Source organism: Melospiza melodia, chromosome 2 (assembly GCF_035770615.1).
Source record: "Melospiza melodia melodia isolate bMelMel2 chromosome 2, bMelMel2.pri, whole genome shotgun sequence".
In the NCBI taxonomy this organism is placed as follows: Eukaryota; Metazoa; Chordata; class Aves; order Passeriformes; family Passerellidae; genus Melospiza; species Melospiza melodia.
The window spans coordinates 129,705,555-129,718,968 of NC_086195.1; the positions used below are offsets into that span (position 1 = coordinate 129,705,555).

A 13,414-nucleotide genomic window follows, 5' to 3' on the forward strand; every position below is an offset into this window, starting at 1 on the left:
CTGAGGGCTACTTTAGAAAAAGAGAAAATGTGAAGCAGCCGCTGAGGAAAGCAGGCTGTCCCCATGCAGCAGGAACCAAACAGTCAAGGCAGAGTTTCAAAGAGGATCAAGACAGGGAACACAAAATATGGCATGATTTTGTGGATGCAAGCCTGCTGTCACAGGCTATTCCAGTTTGTTTGCTCATACTAATCCTGTCAACTCCACAGGGAAAATGCAGTAGGGTGAAAGGCTTGTGCAAACCTCTCCCACTTGCCTTAGGCTGCTCAATACAGCTACGGGATCAACTTTTGGGGTTGACTTTTAATTAATCAAGGATTTATTGAACCACTGTGGAAGATTATGCTAATACCTAGTCAGTGTTCACAGGCATAGAGTGCAAGAAAACGGAACCTAGAGATTGGAGAATTAAGCCCATTAAGTTTTGGGTGCCAGAATTTGCATCTGCAAGTTAAGAGGAAGAACAGTGGGGTTCAAACAAACAAAAAGCCCAAGACCCAGCAGTAAGACTTCACAGAATGAAGAGGCACTGAAATAAAACTATTGTCTTTTGTGAAACAAGGGAGAGAACCTTCCTCTTCTGACAGCACAAGACTGATGACATAGCTGATAATGTTTTAGCTAAATTAGACCTGGCACCATAAGAAAATTAGGTAAGTTTTACTCTGAGCAAGGCGCTTGTACATTTGTTTTCCACGTATTAATTTAGCTGAAGTATTACAGTACAAACAGAGGAACTGGAATAAAAAGAAGGTGTAAAACCAGAACACTTATTTGCAGCTAATTAATACATAAAATGCTAACTCATAATGCTGACAAAGCGTATTTCCACATCCCTTTCTGGAATTTTAGATCTACTGAGAAACAAATAATTTCTTACTATATATATATATATATAATAACAGCACCATAATCTGCCATTTTTTTTTTCTCAAAACTTTGCAAGCTGCAACATATAAAAATGGAACCAAGGCATGAGATTGATCAGGTAAATCTTTTTATTCAACTTTGCATCATTATAACACTACATAGAGACACTGAGAATACTAAAAGAAGTTGTGGCTCAGTAAGACAGAAATATCTAGAAAGAGGGATCTGCAGAGGATATATCTTAGTTCAGCAATCTTAAAGGATGCTTAGATTTCTGAAGAAGCTCTTCTGTCATATCCTCCATTTTTTCTCCACTGGAGCTGCAGATGTGTTCTCTTTACCCCTTTTAAGATTTCTTTTGTGCTGGGATTTTGTGGGAACTCAGCAGATCCCTCTGGATGTCCAGAGTTGCTGAGAACCCCGTCGGGGGGCTCGGAGACCCTGGCATTCTGCCCGGAACACCTGGGGATTTGATTTGAGCCTTCCAATGAATTGCCAGCCTGGCATGGGGATGTGAAAGACACACAGGTTTGAATGGTGTATTAATAAAGTATTCACAGGGTGAAAATGTAGATTTTAGGATTTTTGGTATATGGGTTATGGGGACAAGATGGAGGAATCAGGGCGTGTCCAGTCCTTCTTTCTTCTTCTTGTTCTCCATTTTCTGCTGTGATGCTGGCACTTGGGGATTGGTTTAGAGTAGAAGTGCACTGTCTAACGTAGGTGATAGGTATTGGGAATTAAAAGTAAATATGATATACGTAGTTTGTAGTACAAAAGGACGACACTGCCTCGGGGGTGGTCAGAGTGCTTGTGGCTGCCTTGCTGTGCAGACCTTGGCTGGGCAAAAAGAAAATTTTGTAGATAAGAAATAATAAACAACCTGAAGACCGAAAAAGCGAAGAGTCCAGACTCATTCTTCAGAGTGCGGGCTGCTGCAGAACCATCCCACAGATCTCGGGGCTGAGAACAGACAGCTGACCTGGGTGGGCTCCAGGCAGGCAGCTCCCAGGCTGGGATTGCTCCCAGGAGGGCACTGATAAACCCCTTGGGAAGCAGCCAGAACAGCCCAAAGAAGCAGCAGCCACTCTCAAGGCCATCCAGAGAGCTGCTGCCGAAGAGACTCCTAGCAGAACAGTCCGGAGCGGAGCCAGAAGGCGCCCTGGATCCTCTCTCCTGAGAACTGCTGGCCGGTGACCAGGAATCTTTGGACTGCCCTGACGACTCAGATTTAGTAAGAAGGTCAAAATTAAGAACATGGGGGGCACATATTCCCAAGAACAGTTAAGGATTTTGTCCGCCTTACAGGGCGTGGCAGAGGCACATCCCATTGCAATTTCAAAGAAAGAACTTAGAGATCTTTTGTTATGGGTACGCTGTAATTATCCGTACTCGGAGACAAGTCTGTTGTTTGAAGTGGGATTCTGGCAATAAATTAACAGGCATCTTTATCATTCTGCTACTAGAAAGGATGAAACGGCCACGAAACTTTTACCACCTGCACGGGTGATGCTGGAGGTACCCTCAGCAAAATCTAGGAGGGTTGCCAAACAGCAGCTTGTTAAAACTCCCACAGGGGCAGAGGGAGGAGAGCAAAGACTGAAACGGAGGTTGGCTCTTGTTCCAATTGTCCCAGGGAAACAGAAACAGCTCCCATAGAAGGGGAGCAGGAAGGAACTTCATCACATCCGATTCCCTCATTACCCCGAAAGCCCACGGGACCCTCCAAAATGCCCAGAATCCCCAGATACTTCAGGGTTATCGGGCTCCGACTCAGACACCATCTCACTCCCGGGAGAGCTCAGGGTTGAAACTTCCCCAAGCGAAATCAAGGAATCGGGACTGCGCCATTATCGGGGCGCGTCCTCCCGATTCGCAGGAGCCAAAGGGACGTAGGGTAGGGAACACAGCAGAGTCGGGCCGGGGGGCCGAAGTGGGACCAGAGGGGGCAAAGCTCTCTGGCGGCGGGCGCGGTCCCGCGGGCGGCGGCCTCAGGCGGCGGCGGGGCAGCGGCGAGGGGGGAAGGACCCGGTGGGAGACTCGGGGGCTGACGCGGTTTGCGCGGGCGCGGTGCCGGTGGCAGCAGCGGCGATTTCAGGCGGCGCGGTGCCAAGAGGGCGGGCAAGGCGCGGAACTCGCGAGACACCCGGGGGGGCTCCCAGGCCGTGCCCACAGCGTCAGACGCGGGGGGACAAGCCCGGCGGGGCAGCTGCACAGTCCCAGCCGGCACCCGTAGGCAGGCGCGCGGTGATGACGCCGTACCCGGATTCGGGACGCGGAGATCTGCCCGAATCGCAGCGCGGGCAGAAGCCCAGCGGGAATTGGGCGCGCCGGTGGGGATGCGGATACAGTGCCGGGGGAAGAGGAGGGGATTCAGGAACGGATCAAACCGGGGGGGGGAAACATCGGAGGCGGAACGGGACGGGGACAGTGACGTCAGTCCAGGGGAGGCAGGAGGCGTGCCCGAGATCGCGCGTGCGCAGGCGGGTCCGCTCCCCTGTGACGGCACGGGCAGGGAAGGGGCGTGCTCGGGGCTCGGTCACATCCCGGGGCTCCGCCCCCTCTCCGGTTCCCGTCCCTCCAGTCCCACTCACATCGTGCTTTAGCAACAATAGCCCATCAAATTCCCAAAAATAGGAATGCTTTACATTAGGTACAAGAACCGTGACAACCTGGCTAGCTGTGCCATGAAGCTCTGCTTCAGTATTTTCCAAAACTGAAACCAGATATTCTTCTTCAGCCAGCTGAACCTTGGTTTCCTGCAGATCTTTCTGTGTTTCTTCCAGTTCTTTCTCCTTGATCTGCAAATCTGTTTTACACTGTTCATTTTTACTGGGCTTAAACCTAAACTACAGGTTTGTATAGTCTTTGTAACAACTGCAAATATCAAGCCAACACCATTCTCACTGTAATAATTGCTTGCTTCTCCTCTCAAAAGATAAGAGCAAACACCATTACAGCACAAGGAAAAGAATCCCACTGAACAAACAAAACCAGATAGACGGAGAAGAGCCAGTAATAGAGGAGTTACACGTACCAGCAAATTAATATCTACATTTCTCTTCAACAAGGAGCTCCAATTTTTGTGTCATTTGTTAAAAGGAAGCTCATCACCTCTCTCATTCTTTGTTCCTAAGCAGATAGATACCTGTCAGCTGAGATGATATCATTTTACAAGCAGATTCTGTGCTGAAAAATCAGCAAAAAAATATAGTAGTAGACATGAAAACAGCTTTAAAAATAAGTACTACAACATGCAGTTTCACATACATTATTTCAAATTCCCCTGACTTCAAGGATTAGGAAGCTTCCATTCTTGATTAATTGGGGAACCTTAAAACCACCAACGACGAAAACAATCTTCTGACTGTTCTTTCTTCAAACTTTTTTCCTCCTTTTGACAGGAGGAATGAATTTCTTCCATTTTTTGGCAGATTGAAGCCACAGTTGAAAAACATCACTTACCCTTTTCACTTCTTCCTCCATGACACCGATTTTTGTGACTATACTCTGTAATTTGTTCTTCCTGGACTGTCAGCTTTCCACTAAGGGCTCTCAAGCAAGGATTAAAACAAATGAACAAATTAGTCAAGTAAGAGGTAGTTTTAAGATTTACACCACATTTCCAGTAATTTTGGAAGATTCTATATGAATAGCAAGGGATTTTCACTTAAGGCAGAGAAGATTTAAGGCATTTTCCATTGTAAACTTTCTGTGCAAACCAGCCCTATTAAAAGTGAAGTTAAGTATATCAAGTTTACTTTCCTGTATTAGCTTCCACTGAAAGAAAAAAAAAAGGCTGCATGTGTGAATCTGGCTAATGCTGGCTAATGCTTATGGTAAGTTCCAGACATACAAAATTTCTCAGTGCAAGCCTATTAGATTTTATCTGTATAATCATTAATTTTGAAAGAACAAGTTGAGCAAACAGTTAAGTTTTCCTAACTATCTTGAACTTCCTGGATTAAAAATATATCTGAAAGTATTTCTGTATAAGTATAGGTATCAATATATGAGATTTGTTGTTAATTATTTTATAGAAATTTTACAGACATACTCAGAGGTTTCAACAGAAAGATAGACTCCACTTTTCTCTCGAGCAGCAGCAAGGTCTCACTTCAGATGCTCAATCTTTTCAGTGTATTCCTGCATAAAGAAACAACCACAGGTAAACATTTCTATTTTGGTTTTGATGTTCAGCTTAACAGATACTTCACAAAGGTAGTTTTGCATTAGCACAGGAGCTCAGCACTTCAACTCTGTTCTAAGTTCAGTATAGCACCATTTCAATTCACATCATTGGCTCTCTGTAGAGCATTGAAACTTTCCATTTGAAGGTCATACTTGGGTGCATTTAGCACCTTCCAATAACCTTCCTTAACCCCATTTTTGGTGTCCCTAACCCCATTTTGTTGTCCCTAACCCCACTTTTGTTGTCCCTAACACCATTTTTGGTTTCTCCAACCCCATTTTCATTGTCCCTGACCCCATTTTTGGTGTTTCTAACACCATTTTTGGTGTTGCTAACCTCGTTTTCACTGTCCCTGACCCCATTTTCATTGTTCCTGACCCCATTTTCGGTGTCCCTAACACCATTTTTGGTGTCCCTAACCCCATTTTCGGGGTCCCTGACCCCGTTTCTGCCCTCCAGGAGGACATGCAGGGCTGGCTGCGGGCACTGGCACCAGCGCTCAGGAGCACACCGAGCTGGTCCGGTGGCAGCAGGGCCTCCTCACCACCTCCTCGCCCGGTGTGACCCCGATGGAAATGAACCCCCCAAAACCATGAGCCCTGGGTGTGGGGTCCCAAGCCCCGATTTTGGGGTCCAGGCCTCCCCAAACTCTAATCTGGGGGTCCCAGCACCCTCTGAACCTTGGTTTTGTAGTCCTGGCCACCCCCAAAACCTTAATTTTGGGGTCCTGGTCCCCCCAGAATCTGAGTTTGGGGTCCTGGCTCCCCCAAAACCCAAATTTTGAGGTCCCGCCCCCCCCCCCTTTCCCCCAGCACAAGCCATAGAAAACCGGGGGGGGGGGCCCAGTGCCGCCATTGTACAAATGTAATAAAGCACTCGCTGTACCCCAAAACTGGCCTGGGGGATTTTGAGGAGTCCTGGGGGAGGTTTTGAGCAGACCAGGAGGGATTTGGGGCTTCCTGGGGGGGAGTTGGGATGTCCTGGGGGGATTTTGGGGAGTCCTAGGGGGGCTTGGGGACATCCTGGGTGGGTTTTGAGATGTCTTGGGGGAATTTGGGCAGTCCTGGGGGAGTTTGGAGCATCCTGCGGGGGAGCTGGGATGTCCTGGAGGGAATTTGGGGGAGTCCTGGGGGGCCTTGGGGGCATCCTGTGGGGAGGTTGGGATGTCCTGGGGGGAATTTGGGGGAGTCCTTCGGGGTTTGGGGGAGTCCTGGGGGTTTTCGGGGTTGCATCCCTTTCCTTGGGGAGGGATTGAAGAGGAGGAGGGAGGGAAGAGAAGGAGGTGGGGAAAGAGAGGAGGAGGGAGGGAAAGGAAGGGATTGAAGAGGAGGAGGTGTGGTTGGGTAGGAGGAGGAGGATGAGGGGGGATGGAAGAGGAGGAGCGGGAGGAAGAGGAAAAGGAGGGACAAAGGCGGATCAAGTCTGACTTGAGGGAACCACGCTTTCGAACCCTGCCTGTGGGATCATCGCCCCCACGTCGCGCAGGTGAGCGGGGAGGGAGCTCGGCCCAGATATCCCCGAGGGGCTCTGGGTTGGGGTTTTTTGAGGGGAGGGGGATGTTTGGAGAATGAAGAAGTCCAAAGTTGAGCGGAAAAGGCCCCTTGAGGGGACATCGCGGGGTGCCGGGGAGCGCTGCCATTGGCGGGACCTCGAGAACCTGGGCAGGGGGGACTCCTTGGAGCCCCTGCAGCCCAAAGCAGAGAATGAGGGGAGAAGGGAGCCCGGCAGCCCAAAAAGCCCCGGCATCCCGAAATGGGGAGAGCGAAGAGGGGGGAGCGCGTCCCCGGGGACGCCCTGAGGGGATCTCCTTGCCCTTGCCTATGGCACGGAGGCAAATCCCATTTTATCCTTGCCCTTCCTCCCCCAGAGCAGGAGCTGAGCATGGAGAGCAGGGAGGACAAATGCCCGCGGCAGGACCTGGTGGCAGAGGCCGTTTCGAGCGGCTCCACGGCGCAGGAAGCCAACGGGGAGGAAAAGCCCCGGAGATCCCACACGAGGAGGGGCTGCAAAGGCAGATCGCGGGGATCTGAGGGGGAAAGAGCCAGCCTGGGCCGGGAAGGCAGCCAAAGATCGAGCCAGAGCTCGGAGCTGGTGCTCCATGAGCAGCTCCATGATAGGGAGAAACCCCACACGTGCGTGGAGTGTGGGAAGAGCTTCAGGTGGAACTCCAAGCTCATCGAGCATAAGATGATCCACACTGAAGAACGGCCCTACGAGTGTGGGGAGTGTGGGAAGAGCTTCAGCTTCAGTTCCAGCCTGATCAAGCACCGGAAAATCCACACTGGGGAACGGCCCCATGAGTGTGGGGAGTGTGGGAAGACTTTCAGGACGAGCACCCACCTGATCAGCCACCGGATGACCCACACTGGTGAGAGACCCTACAAGTGTGGGGAGTGTGGACAGAACTTCAGCCGCAAGTCCAACCTGATGCGGCACCAGGTGATCCACACAGGGGAGAAACCCTACCAGTGTGGGGAGTGTGAGAAGAGCTTCAGGTGGAGCTCCGACCTAGTCAAGCACCAGATGATCCATACTGGTGAGAGGCCCCACGAGTGTGGGGAATGTGGGAAGAGCTTCAGCTGCAGCTCCCACCTGACCAGCCACCAGAGGACCCACACTGGGGAAAGGCCCTATGAGTGTAGGGAATGTAGGAAGAGATTCAGCTGCAACTCCAGCCTGGTAAAGCACCAGAGGACCCACACTGGGGAACAGCCCTATGACTGTGGGGAGTGTGGGAAGAGCTTCAGCCAGAGCTCTGACCTGATCAAGCACCAGAGGATCCACACTGGGGAACGGCCCTACAAATGTGGGGAGTGTGGGAAGAGCTTCAGGTCAAGCTCTGACCTGATCAAGCACCAGAGAATCCACACTGGGGAACGGCCCTATGAGTGTGGGGAGTGTGGGAAGAGCTTCAGGGACCATGACACCTTGATCAGACACCGAAAGATCCACACTAAGGAGAGGCCTTACAAGTGTTTCGAGTGTGGGAATAGCTTTCGGTTCAACTCTCATCTCGTCCTGCACAATCTGAGTCACACAGAGGAGAAGCCCTTCTACTGCCCTGACTGTGGGAAGGGATTCAAGTACAACTCCCAGCTTGTTGTCCACCAGCGAATCCACACCGGAGAGAGGCCCTACAAGTGTGGGGAATGTGGGAAGAGCTTCTCACAGAGCTCTCACTTGACCCGACACCAATGCAGCCACCGGTAAGGGAAGCCCTGCGAGTGCCCCAAGTGCGGGAAGAGCTTCGTGCGCTGCTCCAGCTCCATCCCCCACTGGAGGAACCACATTCCTTGTGATCCATGTTGGAAACACACCTGGCTGCTTCTCCTTTTGGTTTGGCCCTAATTTTTTTATTTTCTCCCTCTCTCTGCACTCCAAAAGCCTAGATGGATGGATCTGTCACCTCAAAACCACTCAAACACCAGTGAAAACAGCTCAGTCTTAAAGGAAAAGAGTTCAGCTCCACATCAAAGTGGCTTTTTCCACACTCAAAAAAACTCTAGCTTGTGACAAACTCACTCGATTCCACAGCCAATGGAGTGAGATGGGGTTGGGAGGAGATTGGGAGAAGTGGGATCCCAATTTCGACCCGTGGGATGGGGATTGTGTGGGGCTGGGTGTGTGAGATGTATTTGATAGCAAATAAAACTCTCGGACTTAGTGATTTCTTTCCCGTTCATGTTCAGTCCGTTGCAGTTCTGTTTGCAGAGTGCCGCCTCCCAGAGTGTCCCCTCACGGTTCCGCCCTTTCCCTGCCCCCTTTCCCCTCAGGGTTCCGCCCTTTCCCTGCCCCCTTTCCCCTCGCCGTTCCAGCCGGTTGGGGGGGAAGAGCAGGGGGAGAAGGAAGAGGAGGGATGAAGGCGGAGAGAGAGCAGCGATGGAAGGAGGAGAAAGAGGCAGGGTTAGGGAGGAGGAGAAGGGATGAAAGGGGAGGGATGGAAGAGGAGAAGGAGGTGGAGATAACACAGAGGAGCGGAAAGGGCGATGGAAGAGGAGGAGCGGGAGGAAGAGGAAAAGGAGGGACAAAGGCGGATCGAGGCTGAGCTCAAGCGGCGGCGCGGTCGAAGTCCCCACCTGGGATGGGATCATCGTCATCGCTCCCCCCATCGCGCAGGTGAGTGGGGAGGGGGAGCGATGGAAGAATGAAGAAGTGCAGGGCTGAGCGGAAAAGGCCCCTTGGGGGGACGTCGAGGGGTGCCGGTGCCGTCCTGCGGGGACGCCCTGAGGGGATCTCCTTGCCCTTGCCTGTGGCACGGAGGCAAATCGCATCCTGTCCTTGTCTTTCCTCCCCCAGAGCAGGAGCTGAGCATGGAGAGCAGGGAGGACAAATGCCCGCGGCAGGACCTGGTGGCAGAGGCCGTTTCGAGCGGCTCCACGGCGCAGGAAGCCAACGGGGAGGAAAAGCCCCGGGGATCCCACACGAGGAGGGGCTGCAAAGGCAGATCGCGGGGATCTGAGGGGGAAAGAGCCAGCCTGGGCCGGGAAGGCAGCCAAAGATCGAGCCAGAGCTCGGAGCTGGTGCTCCATGATAGGGAGAAGCCCCACACGTGCGTGGAGTGTGGGAAGAGCTTCAGGTGGAACTCCGACCTGATCAAGCACCAGAGGACCCACACTGGGGAACGGCCCTACGTGTGTGGGAAGTGTGGGAAGAGCTTCAGCCGGAACTGCCACCTGATCCAGCATCAGTTGGTCCACACGGGGGAGAAGCCCTATGAGTGTGGGGAGTGTGGGCGGAGCTTCAGGTGGAGCTCCGACCTGATCAAGCATCAGATGATCCACACTGGGGAGAAGCCCTATGAGTGTGGGGAGTGTGGGAAGAGGTTCAGGTTGAGCACCCATCTGATCAGGCACCAGGTGACCCACACTGGGGAGAAGCCCTATGAGTGTGGGGAATGTGGGAAGCGCTTCGGACAAAGAGAGAGCCTGATCCAGCACCAGAGGACCCACACTGGGGAGAAGCCCTACGAGTGTGGGCAGTGTGGGAAGAGCTTCACCCAGCGCTCCAGCCTGATCCAGCACCAGCTGACCCACACTGGGGAACGGCCACATGAGTGTGGGCAGTGTGGGAAGAGGTTTCCAACCACCTCCAGTCTCGTCTTGCACCAGCGGATTCACACAGACGAGAAGCCCTTCCTCTGCCCCGACTGTGGGAAGGGATTCAGGCAGAACTCCAACCTCATCCAACACCGGCGCATCCACACTGGAGAGAGGCCCTACGAGTGTGGGGAATGTGGGAAGAGATTCAGACTGAACTCCCACCTGATCAGCCACCAGGTGACCCACACCGGGGAGAGGCCCTTCCAGTGTGTTGAGTGTGGGAAGAGCTTCAGCTGGAGCTCTGACTTGATCAAGCACCAGAAGACCCACGATGCTGAGAGGCCCTATGACTGTGGGGAGTGCGGCAAGAGCTTCAGCCACCATTGCACCCTGATCAGGCACCAGAGGAGCCACACTGGGGAGAAGCCCTATGAGTGTTCTGAGTGTGGGAAGGGCTTTACGAGCAGCTCCAAACTCCTCCGACACTATTGGGTTCACACAGAGGAGAGGCCCTTCCAATGCCCTGAGTGTGGGAAGGGATTCAGGCAGAACTCCCAACTCATCACCCACCGGCGCATCCACACTGGGGAGAGGCCCTACGAGTGTCCCCAGTGTGGGAAGAGCTTCTCCAGCAGCTCTAACTTGAGCAAACACCAACGGAGGCACCGGTAAGGGAAGCCCTGCGAGTGCCCCGGAAGAGCTGTGTGCGCTGCTCCAGCTCCATGCCCCACTGGAGGAGGTACTTTGGGCACAGCCCTGGTCACTCACATGCCCTGTGGTCCATGTTGGGAACACACCTGGTTGCTTAGCCTTTTGGTTTGTCCTTAATTTCTTTCTCTTCTCAATCTCTTTGCAATCCAAAAGCCAATATCGAGATATCTGTCACCTCAAAACCACTCAAATCCCAGTGAAAACAGCTCAGTCTTTCCCCAAAAAGGCTCAATCCCACCTCAAAAAAACTCAATGCCATACCAAACTAACTAGATTCCACAGCCACTGAGATGGCTGAGATGGGGTTGGGAGGAGACTGGGAGAAGTGGGATCCCAGTTTGGAGCGGTGGGATGGGGATTGTGTGTAGGTGGGTGTGTGGGATGTATTTGATAGCAAATAAAACTCTCAGACTTACTGCTTTCTCTCCTGTTTATTTTCAGTCCATTGCAGTTCTGTTTGCAGTGTCCCCTCACAGTGTCCGGCCTTTCATGCTGGCATTTGTCCTTGCACCAGCCCCCTGCCTACACCTGTTCTGCCCCCTCTCAGTGGGGCTCAGCCTTCAGCTCTGCTGGGTGTGCCAGTGCATCTCCCTCCTGCAACTCTGGGATATGCTGTCTCTGTTCAGGAGCATCACTAGATTTTATAAAGAGTGCTGGTGACCTCTGGTGTGCTTGAATCTATTGTCAGAGTGACATCAGCTGGGAAATGCTGGTAGTGGAGCAGGACTTCTTTTTAAGAAGTTACTTTGCACCCAAAAGTAAGTTCCCCCCTACAGTACATAGAAAATCACCTCAGTTCTTCCGAAATCAAAAAATCCTAAAAAAACTGTAACTTTCCATAATCTGAAAGCGAGCAATGACCTCCCTCTTCAAGAGCATTACCAAGATTAATATCCAATGAAGTTGTATTTTAATTATTTCTTGCCACTGTAAATTCTTCACAGATGAAATGAGAAAGAGTGAGGCACAGCAGCGCAGCTGAGGGACAGAGCTCAGCACAGTGGAGTTTCCTCTTTTAGTCACACAGGAATGAAGCTTCAGCATCAGCTCCTGTGGGGGCTGGAGGTGACAGTGGTCATACTGAAGGGCTGGCTGCTGAGAATGTTTCTTTCCTGGTCCTTCTGGTGATAGTAATTGTATTTTAATTTACTATTAGGACTACAGGCTCATCATTAAAAGGCAGAGCAGTTAAAACACAACACCTACATCAATATGTTTATAATAATTGCTGTCACAGGCTGCCCACATGCATTACTATGCAAGAATTTCATATGATCAAGGCATAAAGGACAACTGTATTTCTTTCTGAAAGCTATCCAGAATTGCTGCAGACAAGTGGGAAATACATCAGGATTTCTTCTTTGACAAGAAAGAATGCATACTGTATTTCTGCATGTGTGATAGGTGTGGGTGGAGAAATCTTTCTCAGAGAGGAAGATGAGTAAAGAAATTCTCAGAGACTCAGATCAGCATTGAAAAAAGGTTTCTTTTCCTTGGAGCAGGAGACTATTTATTCAATATTTTTAGCCAAAAATCTCTATAGGTACAGCTGAGGTCATCTTTTGGGAAAAAAGCTGTATGAGATCTTGGCAATATCTATGTTTGCTTCTCTTACGCCTATTATTGGTTTGCTGAACCACTACAGCCAGGGTTTCAATTAAGATTTTGTTTAATGACTAAAGATTTACAGTTCCAGCAAGTGACAGGCATTTTTTCATTGTCTAAGTTAAACCTTGCAAAGGGAAATTACCTCTTTTCCATATAGAAAACTGATTGCCCTGGAGGTCATGCAGAAAAATGCATTTTCTAGACACGAGCTAATTTAAAAGATGTTGAAAATATCTCCTGAAAACCAGTCTGCATGCACAGCATGTCCTTTTGAAGAAAGGAAAAAGCCAAGCTTCCCAGGAGAGAGCGACTCCTGGACTTACTTTGGCACCAATGTCCCTTGGCAAAAAGGCAGGTGCTGAGCTAGCACACTCTCTGGGACCACTGCCAGGAAAAAGGAATCATTTGCCTGCTGTACTGCCACTTCATTGAAGGCTTTCAAAGGTCAAAAAAGTAAAAGGAAGGAACAAAATGCAACAACTGCCACTAGAAGCATTTAATTTTGGCTTTCAGAAGCCCAGTTTCACAAGTAAAAGGCAATTTTAATTAAAATTAGACCCCTGAAATATCAGACTATTTGTTTTTCCGTCTTCAGCGTTTTTTAACCTTCATTTCAAGTTATGAATGGGTAAGATGTCAATACTCTAAATTGCAAGATGGTAAAATTTCAGTTTGGTGTGTGATTAGATTCTATGGGCTCCAATCATGAAATAATGAGGCAAAATGTAATGGAACAATAATGTATCTAATGCACAGGGTTCCATGTTACAACCCTCAAAACCAGTCAATCATTAATTCCTGTCCTTTAATTAATTTCTTGTTTAGCATCATTCATATTAAGAATTACTTTTCCAAAGGAAAAATATTAAACATTATCAACCCAAATATATTTTAACACCCTTAACAGCCCAATATTAAATCCACAACCTTTAAGAATATGTATGACCTTGAAGAACAAGACATCCCAGTCCAGTCAGTAAAAATATTCCCCTCA

At 50.2% G+C, this 13,414-nt stretch overlaps 1 long non-coding RNA gene and 1 pseudogene across 1 annotated transcript; both read left to right on the forward strand.

The window, feature by feature from the left end:
- The first annotated feature begins 1,969 nt into the window (after window positions 1–1,969).
- Window positions 1,970–5,875, forward strand: LOC134414839 (uncharacterized). Its single transcript, XR_010026852.1, has 3 exons — window positions 1,970–2,104; window positions 4,911–5,038; window positions 5,522–5,875. It is a non-coding gene; the product is annotated as an uncharacterized LOC134414839 (long non-coding RNA).
- A 562-nt stretch (window positions 5,876–6,437) lies between these two features.
- On the forward strand, window positions 6,438–11,227 carry LOC134414846 (zinc finger protein 850-like; annotated as a pseudogene).
- Window positions 11,228–13,414: the final 2,187 nt, after the last annotated feature.